The following is a 23,774-nucleotide window of genomic DNA, read 5'->3' on the forward strand; positions in this document are numbered from 1 at the left end:
AGCATCAACGCTTCTTTCAGCACCTTAAAGTTGATGAGATTGAGACACTCAATAGATATCATTATATAAATGAATGTCCAATAATGCGTATGATTTATATATTTGTCTATTTTGTATTCCAAAATACGGTGAGTTCTTATCAATTAATATAGGCAATATGATTCATACTTATTTATTTTAAGGGATGAAAAAGTTTCACTTCAATTCTAATTCATTTATAGATTGATTCTTACATTTAAAATTAAAAAAATCTAGTATAATTTGTTGCAATAGGAGCAGTCCTCTGTGAGAAAATGGTGGGAAGGATTATTTCACTAACCGAGATATAGGTTTGTTTAACTACATGGTAAAACTTAACACTTCATCTTATCTCTATTATAGAGCACTTCTAACTAATTTAAATATACCAAGAAATAACAATTATTTAAGATAAAAAAAATATTCCTAGAAGATGCTTTATAATAAATAAAATAGTAGTAAAAGATAATTTTTCGAAGGACATCAATGAAAGTTTTTCTAGGCTGTTCGGAGACTTAAACTTCCTCACTCACAGGGGGGGAAAAAAACTCTATAACCTTCAACATAGATTTATGACTGTCGTAACAAGCATATTTGTGCTTTTCTTATTCATGTGTTGAATAAATACGGGTGGCAAAATAATTTGTTCAAGAGATAATTATCTCGCAGTAATTAACAATGTTATATGTCAACATTATATAGGATTATGCTTACCTCAAATTTATTTAATTTATGGTATGGTTTTCTTTTTTTTATACAAAAAAGTATTGGCATTTGATGCCATTCTTATATTGAAATCTACTATAAAACAAAACGTCTATCTATTTATAATTATAAGACATTAATTGTTACTTGGCATGATAATTTAACATATTCAATATACTTTGAAAAATACACTTAATAATGTGTATTTTAAATTTAAATCTTAATGAATCAACTATTGGTGAGTAAAAAGATTCTTGATGAAAACACATACGTGATAATGGAAACCAGGGCCAAAACTGTGCTTGGAAAATAAATTCTGAACTATTTGGACGAAAAAGCCAAGAATAAGGAAGGGAAAAAAAGAAGATGACGAGTCAATATAATTCTTATACAGGAAAAATTATATCCTTTAAAATATATAGCAATAAATAAATTTTATAGGAGGGGGAAATGAAATTTTATTGCAATATGAGAGGCGAAGTATTTTTATTGAATTTATATGAAATTTAAGTTATTAGCAGAGACAAATACTCTTATAATTTAAAAACTTGTATATTTTGATTTCATCCAATAATATAATAATTTAACCAGTAAATAAATAAAAAATTGAGATAGATATTTTTCTAATTTTATTTTATATCAGAACTCAGAAAAGGAAAATTTACATATTCTAATTTTTTTTACAAATTAATGTAGAATGAAATTAGAAAATATCTATTTCGATATCTCAAAATTAACCACAAAAATAATCATTACAATCGAATTAGATCTAACTATAAAGACTATTAAGCATAAATTAGCCCATGCAACATAGGGGGCATGGCGTCTAATTTAAATAATAAACAATATAAATATGTTGGTCATTGTTGGTAGAAAAAAATATACGCGTTGGCCCCTTCTCTCCCACCTGCACAAAGACACACGTGAGAAGTATCTATCTACTTTATATATATAATCTTGTAATACCCGGTGATGTCAAAATGGGTTGGGTTAAGCAGTTGAATGGCCACTTAATTGACAGTTAATATTATGATAATGATAGAAGAGGGGCATTATAAACACTATTAGAAAAAACAGAAATAGAGTTTCACAAACAAATTATTTACAGAATTTATTAACATCTGATTTATGCAATGTACGTTATCTTCAAACTGACATTCAACCTATTTGTTCTCTACCTTTGTGAATTTAATTATTTTAATGACACAATAATTGTGGCTGCATTTTTTAGATTTCTTTGAAACTAAACATTGATGTTTTATCAAGGAGAATAATATTATAGGTAGTTTTACTGAAAATTTTTATGTGCAATTAGTATTGTCATAAAATTGTCAACATTAAATACTTGAATATTATATTTCATTGTCTAATTCATATATAAGAAAAATAATATTTTTAAAAATACTCCCTTCGGTTTAAAATATAACCTAAACTTTATTAGAGGGATTTGATTTTTTTTATAAGATAATACTTACTTTTGTCTAAGCATCTAATAAATTTTTCTAATTACGTTCCCACATATTCTCTTTTTTTTATTCATTTATTGCGTCTTTTACTTATTCTTTTTATTAGCAAGGGTATATTTTTAAAAAAAATGTCTTACATATTTATTATTTTAAACTGATTTTAACTAATTTCTTAATAAATAGGGAGATAAAGTTTATATTATATTTTGAATTGGAGGGAGTAAATAACAAAAGTTAAATTTTCTTTACAATAGATTAAAAGGGAAAGAATATAATAAAATATTTTTTTAGCAGTATTAACTATTTTAATATGTATCATTTTATGCATCGCATGGGGGAGAAAATTCTAGTAACAACTAAAACACGTTACTGGGTCCGATTCACCGCAACGCACTTAACAGTGAAAGCAAAAAGTCAATTTGAAGCCTACCATATAATGGAGAAAACACAGTCCCAACAATAACTCCCCAACCCACGTTTCGTGTTTTCGAAGGCACGTTTTGCAGTCTAAATTGTAATCCAAACATAGCCGTAGCTTGTGCCTAAAAGCAAGCATACACACACACATATATATATATATATATAAAGTTGATATAATTTTTCATCACGTAACTTTATTCTTATTTTGGTTTTAGTCTATCAAGTTTCAAACTGTATGTTTTGGTCTCTTAAAAGATAAAATAGTTCAAGTTTTTATTAAATTACGAGGATCAATATTATAAATAAAAAAAAGTAAGAAATTAAAACTAATGATTTAAAATTTAAGTGGCCAAAACAAAAATCAAGACGCCAAAGTTTGCATCAAGTATCAACCCATATATACATATATATGCACACGCGAGGGGATAAAACTTCTGGCAAATATACGTATATGGATAAAACACGAATACATTACTTTTCTTTATTTCCTTCCAAGATTAGAAGATGCAATGTCCTTGCTTCTTTACTCTTCTTCCTAGGAATGCGAATTCGGAATCCCTATTTCCCTCCGACTAGCAGATGGCGAGTATAGGCGATAAATCCCCTCTGCCCTTTGAGATTATCATCAAGATTCTGAAAAGGCTTCCTGTCAAATCTATCTTTCGATTTTCAATGCATGTGTAGAGACTGGAAAAATCTCTTCAAAACCACATTTTTCATCGCTGAACATTTCCACCACTCTGGTCACAAAAACCATTTTATTCTACTCTATGAATCGAATCGCCAAGATTTGTATTCGTCCTTACGTTTGCTTAATCATAAGATGGAAACAGTTGAAGTTCTGAGCATACCTAGATCTTTTGCTTCAGAGATAATTGGACAATCGTTGGTTCCTGCAATGGCTTGCTCTGTGTTGTAATCGATCATGATAATTATTGCTCGCTATGGCTATGGAACCCAGTAATTAGAGAGGTCAGAGAAAAACCCCTAAGAAGCAATGATTGTTGGGGCACATGCAATTATGGATTTGGGTTCTGCAGCGTCGTTAATGATTACAAGATACTGAGATTTTATCATCAAGAATCGCGTAAAAAGAAGACCTCCCTACTAAGGTATCATGCGGTGGAAATGTATTCACTAAGCACAGGTTCATGGAAGGAACTAGAATTTGGAGTTTTACATAATACAACAATTCTATCAATAAAAGTCATTGCCGACGGAACTATGGTTGGGTTAGGAGTAGAGGATTCTTCATTTCCTGTGCTAGTTTCTTTTGACATAGCCACAGAAGTGTTTACCTTAACATCAATTCCAATACCATCTGTGCCTCGTGTTTTTTACACTACTCTTGCTGTTTACCAGAACAAATTTGCTATACTTCATCCACGTCATGATGGATCTCATTTAATGGATATATGGGTAATGGAGGAGGTTGCTAGTGAATCTGGTAAGAGTCTGAGTTGTGTTGAAGAATATAACGTTGACACATATTCATATGCTTTAAAACCTTTACGTATTTGGAGGAATGAAATAGTTCGCTGCCACAGAGGAAGTGAGGCTGAAGTGGAAGGTAAACCAAAATACTTTCTTAAGCTGTTCAATCTCACCACTAAGAAATGGAAAGAGTTCCACAACTTTTCATCTGGTTATGACTACTGTATTGGTTTCGTTTATGAAAGCAGCCTTGTGTCTGTTTTTGGTTGCAACACCCAGGTTCAACAGCCTTGCTCTAAAGTATGATCATTTTTGCATTCCAAATTTCTTGTCTCTAATACTACTTCCGGTCCTAATTATAAGACCCAGTTGATTAATTTGAGGAGATTAAGGAAAGAAGTTAAGTTAGGTTAGTCTTTCCTAAAATATCCTTACTAATCAACTACATTAGCTAGAACTATAATTATTAGAAGGACTACCTTGGGAAAAAATGCATAAATATGAAAGACAAAATGGATTGGGATCTTATATTTAGGACCAAAATAAAAGTCAAACAGGGTCTTATATTAAGGACCGGAGGTAGTAATACACAAAACCATTGAACGTTTTGGTTGCATCTGTAGTCCTTGAAGCCCCTTAGATTTGTGATATGAAATGGAGGAATTCAGTACTATAGTTGACTCAAACTTTATTATAGCTTTCTATATTATTATATGTTCAATTCTTATGGATGATGAATATCCAGCTTAGTCTGGTAATAGTTTACTTATTTTTTAAAAGCTAAGTCTGTTTATTGTTTTTTGGGAACATGTATTTTTTGCATCATGCAATTTGAGAGAAACCACTCGAGTTCCTAAAATTATAATTTGACAGAAATTTACCAAAGATGAATGAGAAGATTCAAATTACGAAACATAGAGAAATATGAATGCACTGGACAGCATTTTGCTCTGAAGTCGGTGGCAGTGGCCGTTAATTAGAAACTACTGCCTCTGGTCTTTATTATAAGAGTTTGTTTGACTTTTATTTTGATCTTAAATATAAGATTTTAATCCACTTTGTCTCTTATATTTATCCATTTTTTTCCAAGGCAGTCCTTGTAATAATAGTAATTTTAGCTAATATACTTGATTACGAAAAAGATATTTTAGGAAAGACAACACCTATTTATTTCTTATTTATAGTCAAGAGAATTTTGCCAAATTAATTCGTTCTAGCTACTTCTAACTTTTTGATATACTTAGTTCTAGGTACTTCTACCTTTTTGATATACTAGCTTCGGTCTTTAATATAATAGCTAGTTTGAGATTCAATTTGGTTTAAAGATAAGACCTCAATTTACTTTATCTCTCACATTTATCTATTTTTTCAAAGTAGTTCTTACAATAGTTACATATGTTAAATGTTTCATCAAATGATAGTTTTAACAATTATACATGACTAGTAAGAGTATTCTAAGGAAGATAGTACCTATTTATTAAAGTAACTAATTTAACAAATTTTATTAATCTATTTAAATTAATCAACTAACTTTTATATTAAAAACTAGACATAGTATCGTAAGCCTTTAGAAAGAGGATAAACAAGGAGCTATGAAAGTGAATTCTTGATGACCACCATTTCGCCACAGAGAAAGAGAGAGAGAGAGAGGAGTTGTTTTGTTTTTTTTTTTTTGTGTGCCTATTTTTAAAAACAAAACTAAGAGAGGAGTTTTCTTTGCCATCCTGCCAATCCATCATCAATTTTAACAAGAATCTCCTTTTAAATATAAGGGGAATTACAATCAAGTCCCACGGAAGAAAAATAATTATAAAAAAGTTCTAATAACAACCTCAACAGTCTATAATAACAAGTCCTATAATAAGAATGACAACCTCTAGGACTTGTTTTTCAATTGTTTTCCTTGTTTGGGACCTCATTGTAATTCTCCCTTAAATATATGTTTTGCCAACAACATATGTTCTTAGATATTTTCCCAATTGAGAATTAAAAAGATCCCTTATGAGCATCTGAAATAAAAATATACGTGAATTGTTGTCAATATGTCATTTTTATTAATTATATGGGACAAATTATTTTACTTCCTTAGTCTTAAATGTAGAAGTTAGTCAGGGAGTTTGTTTTCATCATAATGCATTATATATATCTCTCGTATTTATTATTATTTTTAAATTAATTTATCTAACTTATAAAATAATATATAACATAATGTTATATAAAGATATTTTAAGAAGATCATGTCATATTTGTTAAAATTATATAATTTATTTAATTTACTCAATTAATTAAGTTGCTATTATGTATAATATGTTTTATACAATGCTCGAAACTAAATCTTATGGAAAGATAAATGCCATCACTTATAAGATCAATGTGAACTTAACAGCATGTGATGGATTCATAAAGAAACAAAGAATATAAAAATGTAAACTTCGTATGTTACCAAAAAATTGACTAAATCATATGAAATTCTTCTGCACTTAGAACCATTTACAAATAATTTTATTAATTTCAAAACTCATTAATAATTTTTTTAAACTTTCAAGTTTATACAGATAGTCTCAAACTAATTATATATATACAAATAAAAAAGCCCGTCAAATTTTAAATTACATATAAATAAGTATTTTAAACGTTATTAAATCATTTACAAATAAATAATGAAAACAATTAGTGATATATGAATTATCAACATAAATGTAAACAGTTAGAAAAATTTATTTTAAAGTCTTCAAGATTAGAAAAATTATTTATTTATGATATAAATCTCAGGGATTTTGTATGATTTAACACAACGTTGTATATCATATATTTTCATATTTTTTTGAGCTAAGTATACATTTGATCTTCTAATTATATACAAAGTTTTAATTTTGTCTCTTAACTTTAAAAACTATATTTTTAGTCTTTTAATTTTAAAATTATTAATAAAAATAATGACATTGAGATTTCAAATGTTGATAAAACATTTTCAAATATTAATATATTAAGTTTAATTCTTAAAATAACCACAATTATAACAAAAAAAATCATCATTTAAACTTCATAATTTTAGGTTAAAAATAAAAAATATACTTTTTAAAATTTAAAAATCAAATTAAATTTTTTTATAAAAATAAATAACTAAAGATATACTTTAGTCTTTTTTTTATTTGAGTTTTTTAAGCAGTTACTTTCACATGCGACAACACAGTATTAATTAACACTTTTGAAAATCCCATCGATGTAATAAAAAATAAAAAAATCCCATCGCGGGTCAAGTCACACTGATATCTTCTTTATTTATTCTATTACTAACAAAACTAGAATGTGCTTCTTTAGCTAAGATGAAAATTTTTAACCATGTCCAAAATATATTCATAAAAATTATGTAATTCATTTTGAATAGTTACAAAAGCTAATTAGGAAAACTTTTATTTTTATAAAGATAAAAATTACTTTCTAAATATAATTTAAATGAAACATAAACATAATATTCATGTTGAAAAAAAAACTTCAAAAGCGCAAGGAAAACAACAAAAATAAGTAATACTTAAATAAAAAATTTGAATGACATGAAGTATTTCGGGAAAAAAAAAACTTGTCATTAAATCTCATATTTATTGTTTTCAACTTCTATTAAAATAAATTAAAGCCATCTGCATAATATAACAATCCAATATACTTTAGTCATTTTTTTTTTTATATTTGAGTTTTTTAAGCAGTTACTTTCCCATGCGACAACACAGTATTAATTAACACTTTTGAAAATCCCATCGCCGTAATAAAAAAAAAAAATCCCATTGTTATGAATATAATATCTTTATAGATGTCCATGTATCTATCATTATCTCCCAATATCTTCAGTAACTCCCATTATCCCCATTATCTGCAATTATCTTTATATCTGTAGATTCTATCAAAGATGTAAAGCCGTGCCTATAAATAGAGGCCATGTACAATGTATTCAGTACCCTATTGAATATAAAGAGAAATACTCTCTCTTATTGATATTCTTTCTTCTCTGTTCTTCTTTTTATTTACAACACGTTATCAGCACGAGGGCTCTAACAAAGGTATAATATTCCGATCTTATTATTATACATTATGTTTCATGATTTATTGTCTATCCTCTATACTTTTCTATACTCTTCTACACTATGAGTATTTTTCTTTTTCTCCATTCTTTTCCTAAATGGCTTGAAGCTATATGGTTTAAAGTTTTCTACTTTATGGCCAGAAGCCATAAAACTTTATTATTCTTTCTTATGGCCAGAAGCCATAAAATTTTCTTTTGCTTCTTATGGCCAGAAGCCATAAAACTTTATTATTCTTTCTTATGGCCAGAAGCCATAAAATTTTGTTTTGCTTCTTATGGCCAGAAGCCATAAAACTTTATTATTCTTTTTATGGCCAGAAGCCATAAAATTTTTTTTGCTTCTTATGGCCAGAAGCCATAAAACTTTGTTTCTACTTATGGCCAGAAGCCATAAAACTTTATTATCTTTCTTATGACCAGAAGCATAAAACTTTATTATCCTTTCTTATGGCTAGAAGCCATAAAACTTTGTTATTCTTTCTTATGGCCAGAAGTCATAAAAACTTTATTTTATACTTTATGGTCAGAAGCTATAAAACTTTGTTTTCTTCCTTATGGCCAGAAGCCATAATTTTAATTTTCTAACATATGGCTAGAAGCCATATAATTTTTAACTCATGACCAGAAGTCATTCAAATTTTCTCTTCATTTGTTTTCTTTTGGTAATTTATAATTTTTCTTTTCTTTTATTTTCTTCTCATTAACAAAGAGCAATGTAATTTCCATACATAACAATTTTTTTTAATATTATATTCTTTTGTGGTAGTGCCATCATGTCAAACCTTACAAAACTTGAGTTTGTGGCTCTTGACATTACTGGGAAGAATTACTTATCTTGGGTACTAGATGCGGAAATTCACCTAAATGCCAATGGTCTGGGAGACACAATTAAGGCAGAAAATAAGGCATCTAGTCAAGAAAAGGCTAAAGCTATGATCTTTTTACGCCATCATTTACATGAAGAACTAAAAATGGAATATTTGACCATTAAAGACCCACTCGTACTTTGGAACAATTTGAAAGAAAGGTATGACCATCAGAAAACTGTCATTCTCCCAAAAGCTCGTTATGAATGGATGCACTTGCGTCTACAAGATTTTAAATCTGTTAGTGAGTATAATTCTGCGATATTTAGAATCAGTTCTCAACTGAAATTATGTGGAGAAAAAGTCACTGATGAAGACATGTTGGAGAAAACATTCTCCACATTTCATGCATCCAATGTGCTCCTGCAGCAGCAATACCGTGAAAAAGGCTTCAAAAAGTATTCTGAACTTATTTCTTGCCTTCTTGTAGCTGAGCAAAATAATGAGCTTCTAATGAAAAATCATGAATCCCGTCCAACCGGCTCCACTCCATTCCCCGAAGCGAATGTAGTAGTAAATGGACCAACACGTGGTCGTGGACGAGGACATGGACGTGCACGAGGCCGTCGCATTGACCGTGGACGTGGTCGTGGTCATAATCGAGGTGGTTCAAATTCCTATTCAAAGAGGACAAAGAATGATGAGAATCGCAAGAGAAAAACTAGTGGAAGTAATAACCACTCTGAAGACTCGTGTTATCGTTGTGGTGGGAATGGTCATTGGTCACGTACTTGTCGTACACCGAAACATTTGGTTGACCTTTATCAAGAATCGCTTAAAAATAAAAGTAAAGGCAACGGCAAAATGCCAAGGGTAGAAACCAATTTTGTTGATGAAGAGGGCGATTCTGATTATGGCAACATGGATGTCACTCATTTGGATATTGCTGATTTCTTTGCTGATCCTAATGGAAAGATTGATCACCTGATTGGTGATGGGAATATTCAACAATAAATTGTTTTAGTGAAGTTAAATTTCTATGATTTTTTTTCCTTCTTTTACATCTTCAGGTGTAAGGATTACTGGTCCAAAAACTTTTCAAAGGGTCAAGTCACACTGATATCTTCTTTATTCTATTGCTAAGAAAATGAAAATGTGCCGTCTTTAATGGGACAACGATTCCTGCGAAGAAATTTGCAGGCCTGTCAAACCAATTTTTTCCCTCTTATTATTGTCGTACAACTTCGCGAGGTGACAGGTAAGGGTGTGCTGAAGAGATTCTTAATATAAAATTAATTTAATTAATTAAATTAAATTAAAAAAATTATTTAAGTTAATTAATTATAAAAAATATTATATATTATTTTTAAAATATCATAGTTATCTTTCTTAATATTTTCTTTCTGTTTTCTACTTAATTATGGTTGAGGGAATATCTATAAGGATATTTAAAAAAATTAGCAAATATAAAAAATAGATCTTATATTTAAAATTAAAATCAATTTAAAAATTAGGTTTTATATTAAAAATTAGAATATTATTTTTGATAATATAAAATATAAATCATTATTATAAATAAGTGAATATAAAATTTAGACAAGTCTCATTTTCTGGACAAGGGTCATGTGCGGAGTACCCCAAATTTTCTTTTTGATACCCTTAAAGTAATGTTTAATATTATATTTTTCAATTATCACTTCCGGTTCTTAATATAAGATTTTATTTAATTTTTATTTTGGTTCTAATTATAAAACTCCAATCTACTTTGTCTATCATATTTATACATTTTTTCTCAAGGTAGTCCCTCTAATAGTGGTAGTTCTAGCCAATAAACTGGATTAGCAAGGATATTTTAGGAAAGATAACACCTATTTATTACAAATAACTAACTTAAGTTGTTTTTTTAATCTTCTCAAATTAGTCAACTAGCTTTTATAATTAAGACAGAAGGTAGTACTTCATAAGAAATATTCCAAAATAATCTATGACTTTTATCACAAGTGGTCATAATTGAGATGATCAAGATGTAAGGGGTGTTTGGGCACCATAAAAAGTGCTTCCCAGGAGTATTTTTTACAAATCGAGATAAATTTCTCCACATATTTATTTTGTATACAATAAAAATACTTTTAAAATTATGGTTTTGATTCCATCCAAACACTCCGTAATTGTCTTCCATACTTTATAAATATCTTAATAAATGAAATTTTCATTTAAAGCAGCACATAATTGTTTAAAGAAAAATTTGATTTTCAAACATGAGTGTTGACATTACTTGGCGATCTTACGCTATATAGAATAATTATATATTTATATTTATATGTGAAAATATTTTTCTCAAAAAATATAAAAGATTTCTTTTGGTCGTCATGGAGGGTTTGCCAAATTCTCTCTTGGGTTGTTAAAGATCGTAGTTTCTTTGGGGATCATCTACAAGCCGCTTTGTGGCTTTGTGCAAGTGTAACAGAGAATAGCGGGAAAAACACCACCTTGCACTTGTTTCTTCTACTGTCACATTCACACCTACTCCCCGAGTGACGCTTCCAATCATATTTCGGCGTTGAAATCATGTCTCACTCTCTATGGGAAGCCGATAAAATGTGAGGACCACGACAGTTTCTTCGTGATTTATTACACTTCGATTTTTCCCCCCTATTTTGCAAATCCATAGTTTTCTGGGTTTTCTTTGGTACCTACCCTTTGCTGAGGTTTTGGTTTGTGGTTTGGTTTCAGTGCTGATGATGTTGTCATTTCTTTAGTGTTTTAGCTTTTTCTTTGCTAAAATTTCTTTAGTTCTTTTTTGCACTAAGTGAACGAACATTATAAGCAGTACACACGTTTGGGTATTCAGCTGTGTCTTTTCTTTGAAATGGTTTTTCCCTTCCTTGCTTAATTAATCAATGCAATTTTTGACGGGGTTTCAACCTTGTTTTTCTTTTTTCTCAGTTTTTTTTTTATGTGTCTTGACTCGTTAACTTTTCATTCATTTGTTTTCAGATGACATGCAGGAATCAATTTTAACATTTTCTTGGCCTTTAATTTGAGTTTATGTTACGTGCGTATATAAAACTTACTCGATTTGTTCTATTAATTTTTAAATATATACGCTGGGCCCTGGCTATGCTCATCTCTTGCTACGAAATGTTCCTCGTGTGTTCAATTTGGTTGCAGTTTAGGAGAATGGAAGGTCAAGAAATATGATCTTTTAGACAAATGTTTTAAGCTCTTTATTCCGTGTTTCTGTACCCTTTTTTCGGGCATGCCGTTTTCCCGTACCTTACGCTCTAAGAAATTAAGCTTCTTTTAAGACATAGTGTGCGTTCGCTCATTCCCGTTTTCCTCGTTCCTTTTGATGAAATTTTTACGCAAACAATTAACGATGTGTTGACCATTGACTTTGCATTATATTTTCTACGGTATTTTCCTATCCGGAATGTGTATAATTCGATAGTTCTGTTTTTTTTAATCTTTCATTTTGAAAATGGAAATACTTCACAGCCTTCCTTCCTTAGTTCAGGGGTCCAGTCCTGTGGGATTGAGATTTGTATTTGTTATGTTTCATATGATTCATTTGGGGTGTATGTATTATCTGCAAATTGTCTTACTATGATTTCATTATTTAATACTTACTTGTGCTCTAATTAAATTACTCTTGAATGTTGATCTTTTTTTGTGTTGTGGGGGACAGGTTAGATGTGTATATCCATGATTATCTCATGAAAAGAAAACTGCACACTTCTGCAAGGGCATTTCAGGCTGAAGGGAATGTCTCAACAGATCCTGTAGGTAAGATACCCATTTTTCAATAGAAATAAACTTGATATATAAAAGCTCTTCTACACTTATTCCATTTGACCCCTTCGTTTGGTCATTGATCCAGCTATAGATGCGCCTAGCGGTTTTGCATTTATCTTACATTGAGGTGGATATTTGGTTTTGCATTTGTCTGAGTCCCCCCCCCTCGTGTGATTAATTCCCCCTGTATCAATTTTCATTTGTTTGCTACTTTAAGTGTACATTCCAATATATGTTGTAAATGTTGTTAACTGCTTGTAGCAGTGGAAGCAAATGCTAAATGTGTTTCTCATTGATGCTGATAATTGTCTGTGTCAGACCTTTATCTTTGTCGCCCAAGCTGGTAATTAATAAGCACCTTTTCTCTATATAGTCATTATTTTGTAGTGAATTAAAATGATTAAGATTTCTAGTTTTACTCCCAACTTAAGAAGAGTTTGTCATCGTTAAAAAATGATTAATAGGTTCTATGCTATCTACCTTATGCTTCAATTTCTGTGCTATGGCTTGAGGCCTTATTTCTCTATGTTGAGTATGTAGCATGGACCATAACAAGCTCATTGTAAATTTCAAAATGACAGAGCCTACAAACTAAGGCTTGAGAGATGCAGAAGCAACAAGAGCAAGAGCATCAGAAGCCAAATCAACATCAACAAATGCAAATGCAGCAACTTTTGCAGAGACATGCCCAACAACAACTACAAATACAGCAACAGAGATGTAGAGGTGGGACCCAAATTGTCAGAGATAGTACCACTAGTCCTCTTGGAATCAATCCTTTAATGAGGCAGAATCATGCGACCGTAAATGCCATGGCAACAACAGAATATGAAGAGAGGTTGAAATTTCCTCTTCAAGGAGATACCTTGGATAATGCACCTGTCAGGGTATTTTTGAGATTCTGGTATTTACTCCCATTGTTTTTATTTAGTATCATTTTCACCCTACATTCTATGCAGCATAAAATTGGTGGTGATGTAGGTCAACTTGTCAGACCTATTAATGCCTCATTGTTGAGAGCAACAGCAGCAACTATGACAAAAACTGTTGGACGTCCTGCCGGGTGCCTTTCACTTGGTCATCTTATCCAGGGTAGTTTTCTCCTTTTGGTCGAGGTTTTAAGTTTTTGAAATTTGTTTGCAGTGAAACATTGCTTGGTGCACCTAGGGGATTACCAGGGAATCTTCAACATGTTCAGAGTTGCAACCAGCAACTTGCAGGTTATAGTCAACAGATTTCTTTTCTTTTTCATTTCCTTGTGTTGTTATTATGTATTTATTTGATTATTTGATTCTCTCCTTTATTTTTGAGATTGGTTTGCTTATCCCTAGAGCCAACAAACTCGTTTATATGGAACACTCCTATTTCAATATGAATGAATCATAATAAACTTCCAAATTGTGCATATATCATCGATGGTCTCATATTTGTTTTTATAATATTTTGGAAGCATCCAATTTTTCCCATTTTCTTGGGTGCAAATAATATTATGAAGGCATTTCTAAATATTTCTTAGCTAACCAAAACATTATCTCCATTATGATATATTATTCTTTGTCTGTAAAAATGAGGATGTTTTATTCCTTTGCTCACCGTTCTCATCAGACTTAACATTTGATACATGCTTGCATTGTATGACAGATCACAGCTGATCTATCTTTGATTTATACTTTTGATTTAATCGTACAATTGTAGATTGTATATGGCTATTGGTTTTGATGATTATTCTCAATTTTTAGGATGTAATCAGGCGGCAGCAATTTCACTCTGAAAGGATGGCCTTTGGCAGTAAGACTTAATTTGTTTCTCCTTGATAAGACTGTCATACTGTTTATTATGTCCATTAATATGTTTCCTCCTTTCTGATCCATCTTTCTTGGTTCATGTATTTGGCCATTTTCAACTATTAGGCTAGATGTATTTGGATTGAATGCACTTGTTGGGTGGAGTAATTGCTGAAAATATTACTGGCTTACATAATAGGTATGATTGTACTGAACTTGAAAATATTCTTGGCTTGAGCTTGGCTTAGGCCTATCTGGTTTTTCACAATTTTCTTTTTGACTTATCCTGAAACAATAAGCTTGTACCTTTGGCCATATGACCTTATAGCTTGATATATGTTGTGAGATCTATGCTGCAAGAATGAATAAATGAGGGTCCAGAGGAAGAAATAGTAAAAACAGATGCAGATACAACAATAACAACAACACCAAGCCTTATCCCACTAGGTGGGGTTGGCTACATGAATCACACGATGCCATCGTGCTCTGTTAACAACACAGTCCTTAGATATGTTGTTGACTAGGAGGTTTCACTCAATGACCTCATTGAGCGTTCTTCTCAGTCTTCCTCTGCCCCTTTTTATGGGACTCCATATTGTCTAATCTATCCTCCTTATCGGGGCCTCCAATGGCCTTCTCTGCACATGTCCAAACTATCTTAAGCGATTTTTAACCATTTTCTCTTGGATAGGTGCCACACCAACGCTTGCTATGATATTTTCATTTTGAATCTTATCTTTTCTTGTATAACCACACATCCATTTCGACATCCTCATTTTTGCTACTCTAACTTTGTGCTCTTGTTTTTCCTTAATCACCTAACATTCACTACCGTACAATATAGCTAGTCTTATAGCAATCTGATAAAATTTTTTCTTAAACTTTTCAGGTACCTTCTTATCACAAATAACTCTGGTAGCCTTCCTCCACTTTAACCAGCGAGTTTGTATTTTATGAGAAACGTCTCTATCAATTTAAACTTTAATACTTGAGGAATGATTTAATCCCCCATCTTTACATCCAAATCACCATTGTTTTGCCTCCTCCCAAAATTGCAATGCATATATTCTGTTTTATTTATACTCAAGCGAAAACCTTTCAACTCTAAAGGCTTTTTGATAACTCCAATATAGAGTTAATCTCTTCTTTTGATTCTGCCATGAGGACTATGTCATCCGCGAAAAGCATGGACTTAGAGATTCTTTCTTGGATAAGCTCGTTTAGAACATTCAGAACCATATTAAATAAATAAGGGTTTAAAGAAGATCCTTGGTGTAGGCCAATCTTAATGGGAAAGTCTTTGTCTCACCTCCAGGCGTTCTTATATTAATAGTTACCCCCTCATACATATCTTATATGGCTTTGATATAAGCAACCCATACACCTTTGTTTTCCAAAGCCTTCCAAAGTACTTCTCTTGGCACACGATCATAAGATTTTTCCAAATCAATAAAAACCATATGTAAATTCTTTTTTTTTTTTTACTCCTATATCTTTCTATTAACCCTTTTAGTAAATAGATTGCTTCAGTTGTGGATCTTCCCAGGATAAATACAAATTGGTTCTTCGAAATAGAAGTCTCTAACCTCAGCCTATGTTCAAGTACTTTTTCCCGCAACTTTATTGTATGACTCATAAGTTTTATCCCTCTGTAACTTGCACAGTTTTTAATGTCTCCTTTATTCTTATAAATAGGAACTAAAATGCTTCTTCTCCAATTATCCGGCATATTCTTGGAGTGTAAAATTTTATTAAAAAGCTTAATTAGCCACAATTCATCCTCCTTGCCCAAACATTTCCAAAGTTTAATAGGAATACCATCAAGCCCAACAACTTTACCATTGTCTATTTTCTTGAGGGCTGCCTTAGCCTCTTTGATGCGGATCTTACAGTAAAAAGCCAAATTCTGATCATCTTCGTTAATTAGCAAATCTTGTAAGTCCTGAGTCGCACATTCGCTTCCTCATTAAATAACTTGTAAAAGTAAGCCTCTCATCTGTCCTTAATATCACAATCAGTAACTAGCACTTTACTATTTCTATCCTTTATACACTTCACTTGGTCTAGATCTTTCTTTTTCCTCTCCTTTTGCTTCGTAATTTTGTAAATATTTCTTTCCTGCGTCTTTATTCCTAACTCCTGATAAAACCCCTCATATGCTTTAGTACGTGTTTTGCTCACTGCTCTCTTCGTCTCTTTTTTAGCCAAACGATACTTTTCCCAGTTTTCTGCACTATTGCACAAATGTATGGTCTTAAAACAATCTCTTTTCTGTTTGACTTTCTCTTGCACACTCTTATCCCACCACTAAGTCTCCTTATCTCTCTGATGACAACCTTTTGATTTTCCCAAAATTGCTTTAGCTACCATATAAACCTTTGTAGCAATCTCTTCTCACATCATGTTCACATTTCCCTGCAATTTCCAGATCCCTTCCTCCAAAAGGGTTCTTTTGAAAAACTCTTGCTTCTCACCCTTTAACTGCCACCACTTAATCTTGAGTTTTATCACCTGATAATACTTTTGTCTGAAACTCTTAAAACGTACATCAATGATAAATACTCTATGTTGGGCAGTTACCCTATCTCCATGAATCACTTTGGAATTAGTACACAATCTTCTGTTTAGATTCTTAACCAAAAAGAAATCAATTTGTGATTTTGAGGCACCACTCTTGTACGTGATTAAATGCTCCTCTCGCTTCTTAAAACAAGTGTTGACAATCTTGAAATTATATGTAAGAGAAAAGTCAAGAATAGATTGTCTTCTATTATTAAACTTCCCAAAAGCAAAACCGCCATGAGCCCCACCAAATTGTCCTGCTTCCTTGCCGACATGTCCATTAAGATCCCTATCAATAAAATTTTTTTCTTTAAGTGGTATGCTTTGAACCAACCCCTCCATATCTTCCCAAAACTTATTTTTAAGGTGTGCCTCTGCCCCAACTTAAGGTGCATAGACACTAATGATATTGATAGTATCCTTTCCAACAATTACTCTTAAAGATATTATTTTGTCCTCAAACCTTTTAACCTCCACCACATTCCTTTTTCATGTTCCATCAACGATGATACTAACACTATTCCTTGCACTCACCTTTCCTATGTACCAAAGTTTATACCCTCCAAGTTCTGCTGCAACTTCTCTAGTCCATTTAGTCTCTTAGAGGCACAAAATATTAATCTTTCTGTCCCTCATAACTCCTACTACCTTCATAGATTTCTCATTCAACGTCCCAATATTCTAAGTGCCAAATCTAATCTTGTTCTTTTGAACTAACTTCTTTAGCCACCTCCGTCCAAGAGAGTGTGGTAGCCCTTGCTCATTTAACACTACATCTGGATGATGATATAGCAGCTCTAGCTCACTTATCATTGTACTCGAGTCATACAGTACGTCACTTCTGGGCAACAACCCAGCATTAGCATAATTACTTCGTTGATCAATGTTCATGAGATTTGACGAGTTTTTACATTGGCTTTCGAGGGCCTAATACAACCCTCCTCCTTTATCTAGGCTTGGGACTGACTATACAATATAGGCAGAGTTACCTAATACAGATACCAAAGATGAAATTTCAAAATTTCCTTTTCTTTACTTGCATCTTCCTATGTAAATTAGATGCAATAATGTTGTTTGTGCTTTCAACTAAACATTTAACATTAAAATTTTATATATTTGATTTCTATGAAAAAAGTTATGGTCATGATATTTTAGCTGTTATCAGCTATCCATATTCTATCCTGATCAGATCTCAATTATTTCAGGGATTGGATCGGCTTTGGTCTGGGTCTCTCCCACAGAATACATTGATGCAGTCTCCAGAGTCCTTCAATCAACTTTCACTGGAGCAGCAACTTATGCTCCAAGCACAACAGAATTTAGCAGACACATCTATCAACAATCTGGATAGCCGGATACTTCAGATGTTTCTTAATAATCAAAATATGGGTCCTGTGAAAGATGGCATTCCAAATCCTGTTGGCGATTTAGTTCCTAATATTGGAACAACTGTTCATGAATTGCTTGACTCGAATACATCATTTAAGGTATCATCTGCATTATTCACCAAGCTGAGTTAATTTGCTTAGTGGTTTAGTCTGGCTTTTCTAGAATGGAGCATGAGGGGGAAAACAAATAGAGGATTTTGAATGTGATCTTCATTGGCTCACTTAGATAGGCTCCTTGTGTGTCCATTTACAAATTATAAATAGGGTCAAGTAGCAAGACAATATCAACAACCGCTAGCCTAGTCAACATGTCATCAAGGGACTTAAGCCATCATAGACACATTAAATTGACACCACCCTTCAAGTTGAAAATTATTCAAGCATCAGCAGCTTATACTCTCTCTCATGTCACATTTCAATTAACCATCAATTCCAGAACTTTGGCAACTTATATAATCTCTTATGTTATCCTGGGTACTCCTAATATTCTGACTGTTTCCCATAAGCAGTCCCTTGAATATTCTCCCAGATGCTCTCATCAGTAATGTCTCATATATTGGCACACCTTCCTTAAGTTCTTAACCTAATTCTCTTGAGTTGTCTCTTGAACTTCTTGCCCTTAGTAAAAATTGGAAAAATGCCTTTTTGGCTTGGAGCCTAGTACCTAAGGGTAATAAAAGAAGTGGAGTTAGTTAAGTTAGTTGGGGTATTAGGGGAGTTAGGCAGCTCATTATTATGATCTAGGTACACTTGTAAAGGTATATAAATAAAATAAGGCTTTTTGTTTTGGGGGGGGGGGTTGCAGTGTTTGTTGTATTGTGATGGATCTAATGGATTGAGTCTATTTTCTCTCTATGTCCCTCTTTTCTCTCGTCTATATCTTCTATCTCTCTCCCTTCTCTCATTTTCCTTCCATTTTCTCTCTTTCTCCCTCTTGCTCTCTCTTTCCTAATCACAATACTACAACAGAGCCACTAAAGATCAAGCCTTTCTAATCCAAGCTCTCACCAAGACACACCATTATTTTACTTCAATATCACCACCTGTCAAATTTAGTCCCTAGAACCTTAACATGTGTTGCCCCTGGGTCACTATCTCTATGATTTTGGTGGCTTCTAGCCATAGGATTCCCTTCTTTTTTTTTTTGTTGGGGGGGTGTCTTAGAGTAGAATTCCAAACAAAATTGATCCCCTTTTTTTGTTGGGCTGGGGTTTACAGGGAAAGGGGGGAAAATGGCAAATTTGAATGAGATGAGTGACTTGATTAGCTAGGTACCTGTTGTGTCTGTTTATGGTAAAAGATTAGGTTTAACACAAGGATGGTAATAGAAAATACAAGTATAGTTCGTCATTCATAAACTCTATTAACTGGTTTTCACACGCGCTATCCTGGCAAGCTGAAGTATTCTCTGCATCTATTGAATTTGGGCTGCAGCAACAAGTGCAACAGAGCACTCAACAAGTTCAACAATATTCAAATTATATTCTTTCTAGCTGGCAGTCTCAGAATCTTGAGCAGCAAGACAAAATAGTTGGCACTGGCAGCATACTGAATATGTTTCAGGGAAATGACCAGGTTTTTAGTCAGCTACCTATGAATTAATGTTGGCAGATGCACAGTGTACAAACAATATAGGTCTTCTAACTAGTTTTTGTTCCCTTAAGGGTTCCAAAGTTCATAGTGGTTGAAAGCGGAAGCAAGCATCATCCTCTTGTCTTGCCAATAGTTCTGGGATTGCTAATACCACGGGGCCATGTAGTAATTCACCAGCAACACCTTCTACACAAACAGTAGACTTCGTGTCAGTGTCAACTTTGCAATAGGATGTTCCTTTGCCTAAGTTATCTCTTATGTTTGGTTCTGATGGTCTTGGCTCATTTGCGTCAGCACAGGATCAATTGGTTAGGGACTTGTATATAATACTTTATCTAATTTATTGTTGCAGATAATCTAATATGCGGTTTTTTATTTTTGAAATGACTGTAGCACCCTAATATTGTAGTAAGATAACTGATTGTGTTGGAGGAAGGCATGGACTGGATTTTAGCTGATGGATCTGAGTGACAACGTTGAGTCATTCTTGTCTCTTGACGATGCAGATCCTAGAAGTAGATCTGGGAAAGGTATGGTAGCTTCTGATGCAGTATCACACAATCATCTGCCCTCCCTGCTCCAGAGAATGGAAAAAGAAAAAAACTACGAAAGATGCATTTATCTCCCTTCAACTTTATGTCATTTGCAAACTTCCTCTATATAGTTGAAACCAAAGGATGCCCCCTAGAGCCTCCTTGTAACCCCCCTGGGGGCCAAAAAAGAAAAAAGAGAATAAGAAAGAAAAAATTCCCCCTAACTTTTATCCAGTTCCAACTAAGACGACTAGCTAAGATGCCACTTTAGATACCTTCGTTTGTCACACACCATTTTATAGTGGCTTCCATGAAATTTTGCACTCTATCCAAGAGAATTTGGTTCGCATCAGAAAATCTTCTAATACAACAACTTCTTGTGATTCGAAAGCCAAATGGAACTTCTGAGGAGTAAACCATATGTGGATGAGTGAATGTGACAATTAAAAGAGGTTGAAGTGACGTCCAGTTAATATTGTTAATGAAAAAGCTGAACAGAAGGATCTAAATTGTGAAGGAAAATGGTTTGGGGGTATTTTTATGTTTTGAAAGTTGAGTGCGTATTTTATGAATGGTCCTAAGAGGGAAGGAGGGTATTGGCATTTTTGCCAAGCAAAAACGTCCCTAAAGAACTTTGAAATAATTTTGGGCTATTTTTCTGTTTTGAAAGTTGAGTATTGTATGAATGGTGCTAAGAGGGTAGGAGGGTATTTGCATTTTGATTGAGCAAAAAAAAAAAATCCCCAGGGAACTTTATGGCCTGGATCAGTTTTGTGACTACAAATGTGTGGAATTCTGGAATTTCAGGGGTTGTGTTTCAAATGCATTTCAAAATTTTATTCCTTCCTTTTCCACGGAAAAACAGTATTTATTATTCTGTGGAGACAAATCAGATTAAATAAGGTGAGTGACTTATGATGGTGAGGACTTAAATCCCTTTATACAAGAAAATAATGGTCAATTTTAAAAAAAAAATATAGAAGGAATGACTGAATATCAGGAGCTGGGAAGGAAATAGAACAGAATAAAGACATAATTAATTAATGAATAATTAATTCCTTAAATTTAGTTTCATAAATGCAAGATATGAACAAAGTATAAGCATGTGTTTTCTAAAATTTAATGATTTACTGTGCATTAGGATTCTCATTTAAGGAGACCAATCTTGTAATGGCAAGTACACATCAAATTGAATGCTGCCACTTCTCATCTGATGGAAAGTTGCTTGCTACTGCTGGGCGTGATAAAAAGGTAGTTGCTGTGTTCCTTGAACTTCAACTGTGTTCTCCTTTCAAGTACAAATTCTATAACTTACTAATGGAAATTTTCAATTTGTTTGCTGTTATTTGGTGGTACAGGCTTCATTGTGGTGGGCCAACTCGTTTGATTTTAAGTTTGCACATGAAGAGCAGACTGAATGGATAACTGATGTTCGGTTTAGTCCAAACGCGTCACACATTGCTACATCCTCAGCTGACAAAACTGTTAGGGTTTGGGATGTTGGTAGCGTTAGTTATGATAATTGTAAAATTCAAATTTGAATTGATAAAAGTAATATTGAATTTGGTTGAATTGCGATTGAGAGATAGAATTAATTTAATTAGTAAAACTGTTTCGAGAAATTACTATATTTCATTTCAACCCAAACCCATGTCCAATGCCACTTTATATTTAATTTCGTATCATTCATACTTGCATCTTTTCTTTCTGAGAGAGGAGAGCAATTGTTTTAATCGGTATATAATTACTAAAGCAGTAAAGTACATTATATAACTTGCTAAGATACCTAAATCTAGGATAAATGACTAAATCAAAGAGATCTATCCTAATCTATCTGATAAATTTAATCAGACTGATAAACTGAATACAAAGAATGGACTTAATAAATAAAACACAGCTTATTGGGCTTGGGCTTTGTCTTCCAACACTTTCCATATGTGTCTATCTCACACACACACACACGCTAATCATCCCCTCTTTGTCTATTAGCATTGTAGATTTTCAGAAGCATTTTACAATAATCATAATTGTTGATGAAGTTTATGGGAAATCCCTGCTTGAATTTTTATCATTTTCTATGCACACATATGCTCTTAAATATTGGGGCTAAGCTATTATTTGAAATCCTCTAACCTAATTTCAGTTTCCATAGCTCCATATATGCTTTACAAATTGTTTGATCATTTTATATTTAACTCGGATCATTTTAAATCTCATTTCTGATTTCTAACTAATTCTTACTTTCTTATGCCTAGTACATGGTTTAATTTACTACTTCTGGCAGCAGTCTTTTACCTAATGTGAATCATGTGAACTGAAATTAGTCAAGGAAGATGAGATCTCTTGTAAATCTTTTACCCAATCCTCTGACAAGATAGGGTGCATTTGGCAGGAAAAGTTCATTAGCTTGAAAGCTTCCACTAGATCACATTGTGATGCGTATCCTGCTTGAAAGTTTCCACCAAATCACATTGTGATGCATATCTTGTTAGTAGCTTTTCACTTTCACCATTTCTTCAGGCTGTTGACTGCAGCATGAACAATCTTTTTATCTGTTCCAGTGCTCTTATATGCGATATAATCATTGCTGAAATTGAATTACTCTTTACAGCCTTTTTATTCACTCCGTACATTCACCAGACACTCATCAACTGTAAAGTCACTGGATTTTCATGCTTGTAAAGAGGACCTTATCTTCTCTTATTATAATCATAGTGAGATAAGATACTGGAGTATCAAGAATAGTGATTGTGCTGGGGTTTTGAAGGTAAAATACCGTTAATATTGACATCATTATAAAGCTTATTGAAGCATAATTTTCACGAATGTTAGTTTGTTCCTCATTTTGTTAGGGTGGTGCTACTCAGATGAGATTTCAACCTTTGGAAACGCTTCTTTCTGCTACAGCTGATAATTATATATCTATCATTGATGTAGAAAATCCGTTTTGGAGCCTTAAATTATAGGTTCTCTTTGAATCTTTGTTTTGAGCTTTATATTACCTTATTAGCATGTTAGGATTCTCTAGGAAACATTTAATGATAATTTCATTTCCCCATTTGGATCTTTGGGCTTTAATCAGTTATTTATTGGGAAAAAAATTGCTAAAATGAATCTAAGCTTGCAGAAATGGGGTGGTATTGTCATTTTCATTTGAAGGACATTATGGCTCAAATGTATATTTTCAAGTCT

The 23,774-nt window shown here is 32.5% G+C and overlaps 1 long non-coding RNA gene and 1 pseudogene across 1 annotated transcript; one reads left to right on the forward strand and one right to left on the reverse strand.

Moving 5' to 3' along the window:
• LOC114740202 (uncharacterized) lies at positions 1-15,119 on the reverse strand. The gene is made up of 3 exons (XR_003739673.1): positions 14,936-15,119; positions 6,929-6,936; positions 1-10 (listed from the first exon to the last, which is right to left on the reverse strand). It is a non-coding gene; the product is annotated as an uncharacterized LOC114740202 (long non-coding RNA).
• The window catches only part of LOC114740201 (transcriptional corepressor LEUNIG-like), an 18,341-nt pseudogene continuing 8,225 nt past the window's right edge, over positions 13,659-23,774 (forward strand).

The sequence above is a fragment of the Neltuma alba genome, unplaced genomic scaffold (genome assembly GCF_004799145.2).
Source record: "Neltuma alba isolate B1F8T4 unplaced genomic scaffold, ASM479914v2 tig00003079_pilon, whole genome shotgun sequence".
NCBI classification, from domain to species: Eukaryota; Viridiplantae; Streptophyta; class Magnoliopsida; order Fabales; family Fabaceae; genus Neltuma; species Neltuma alba.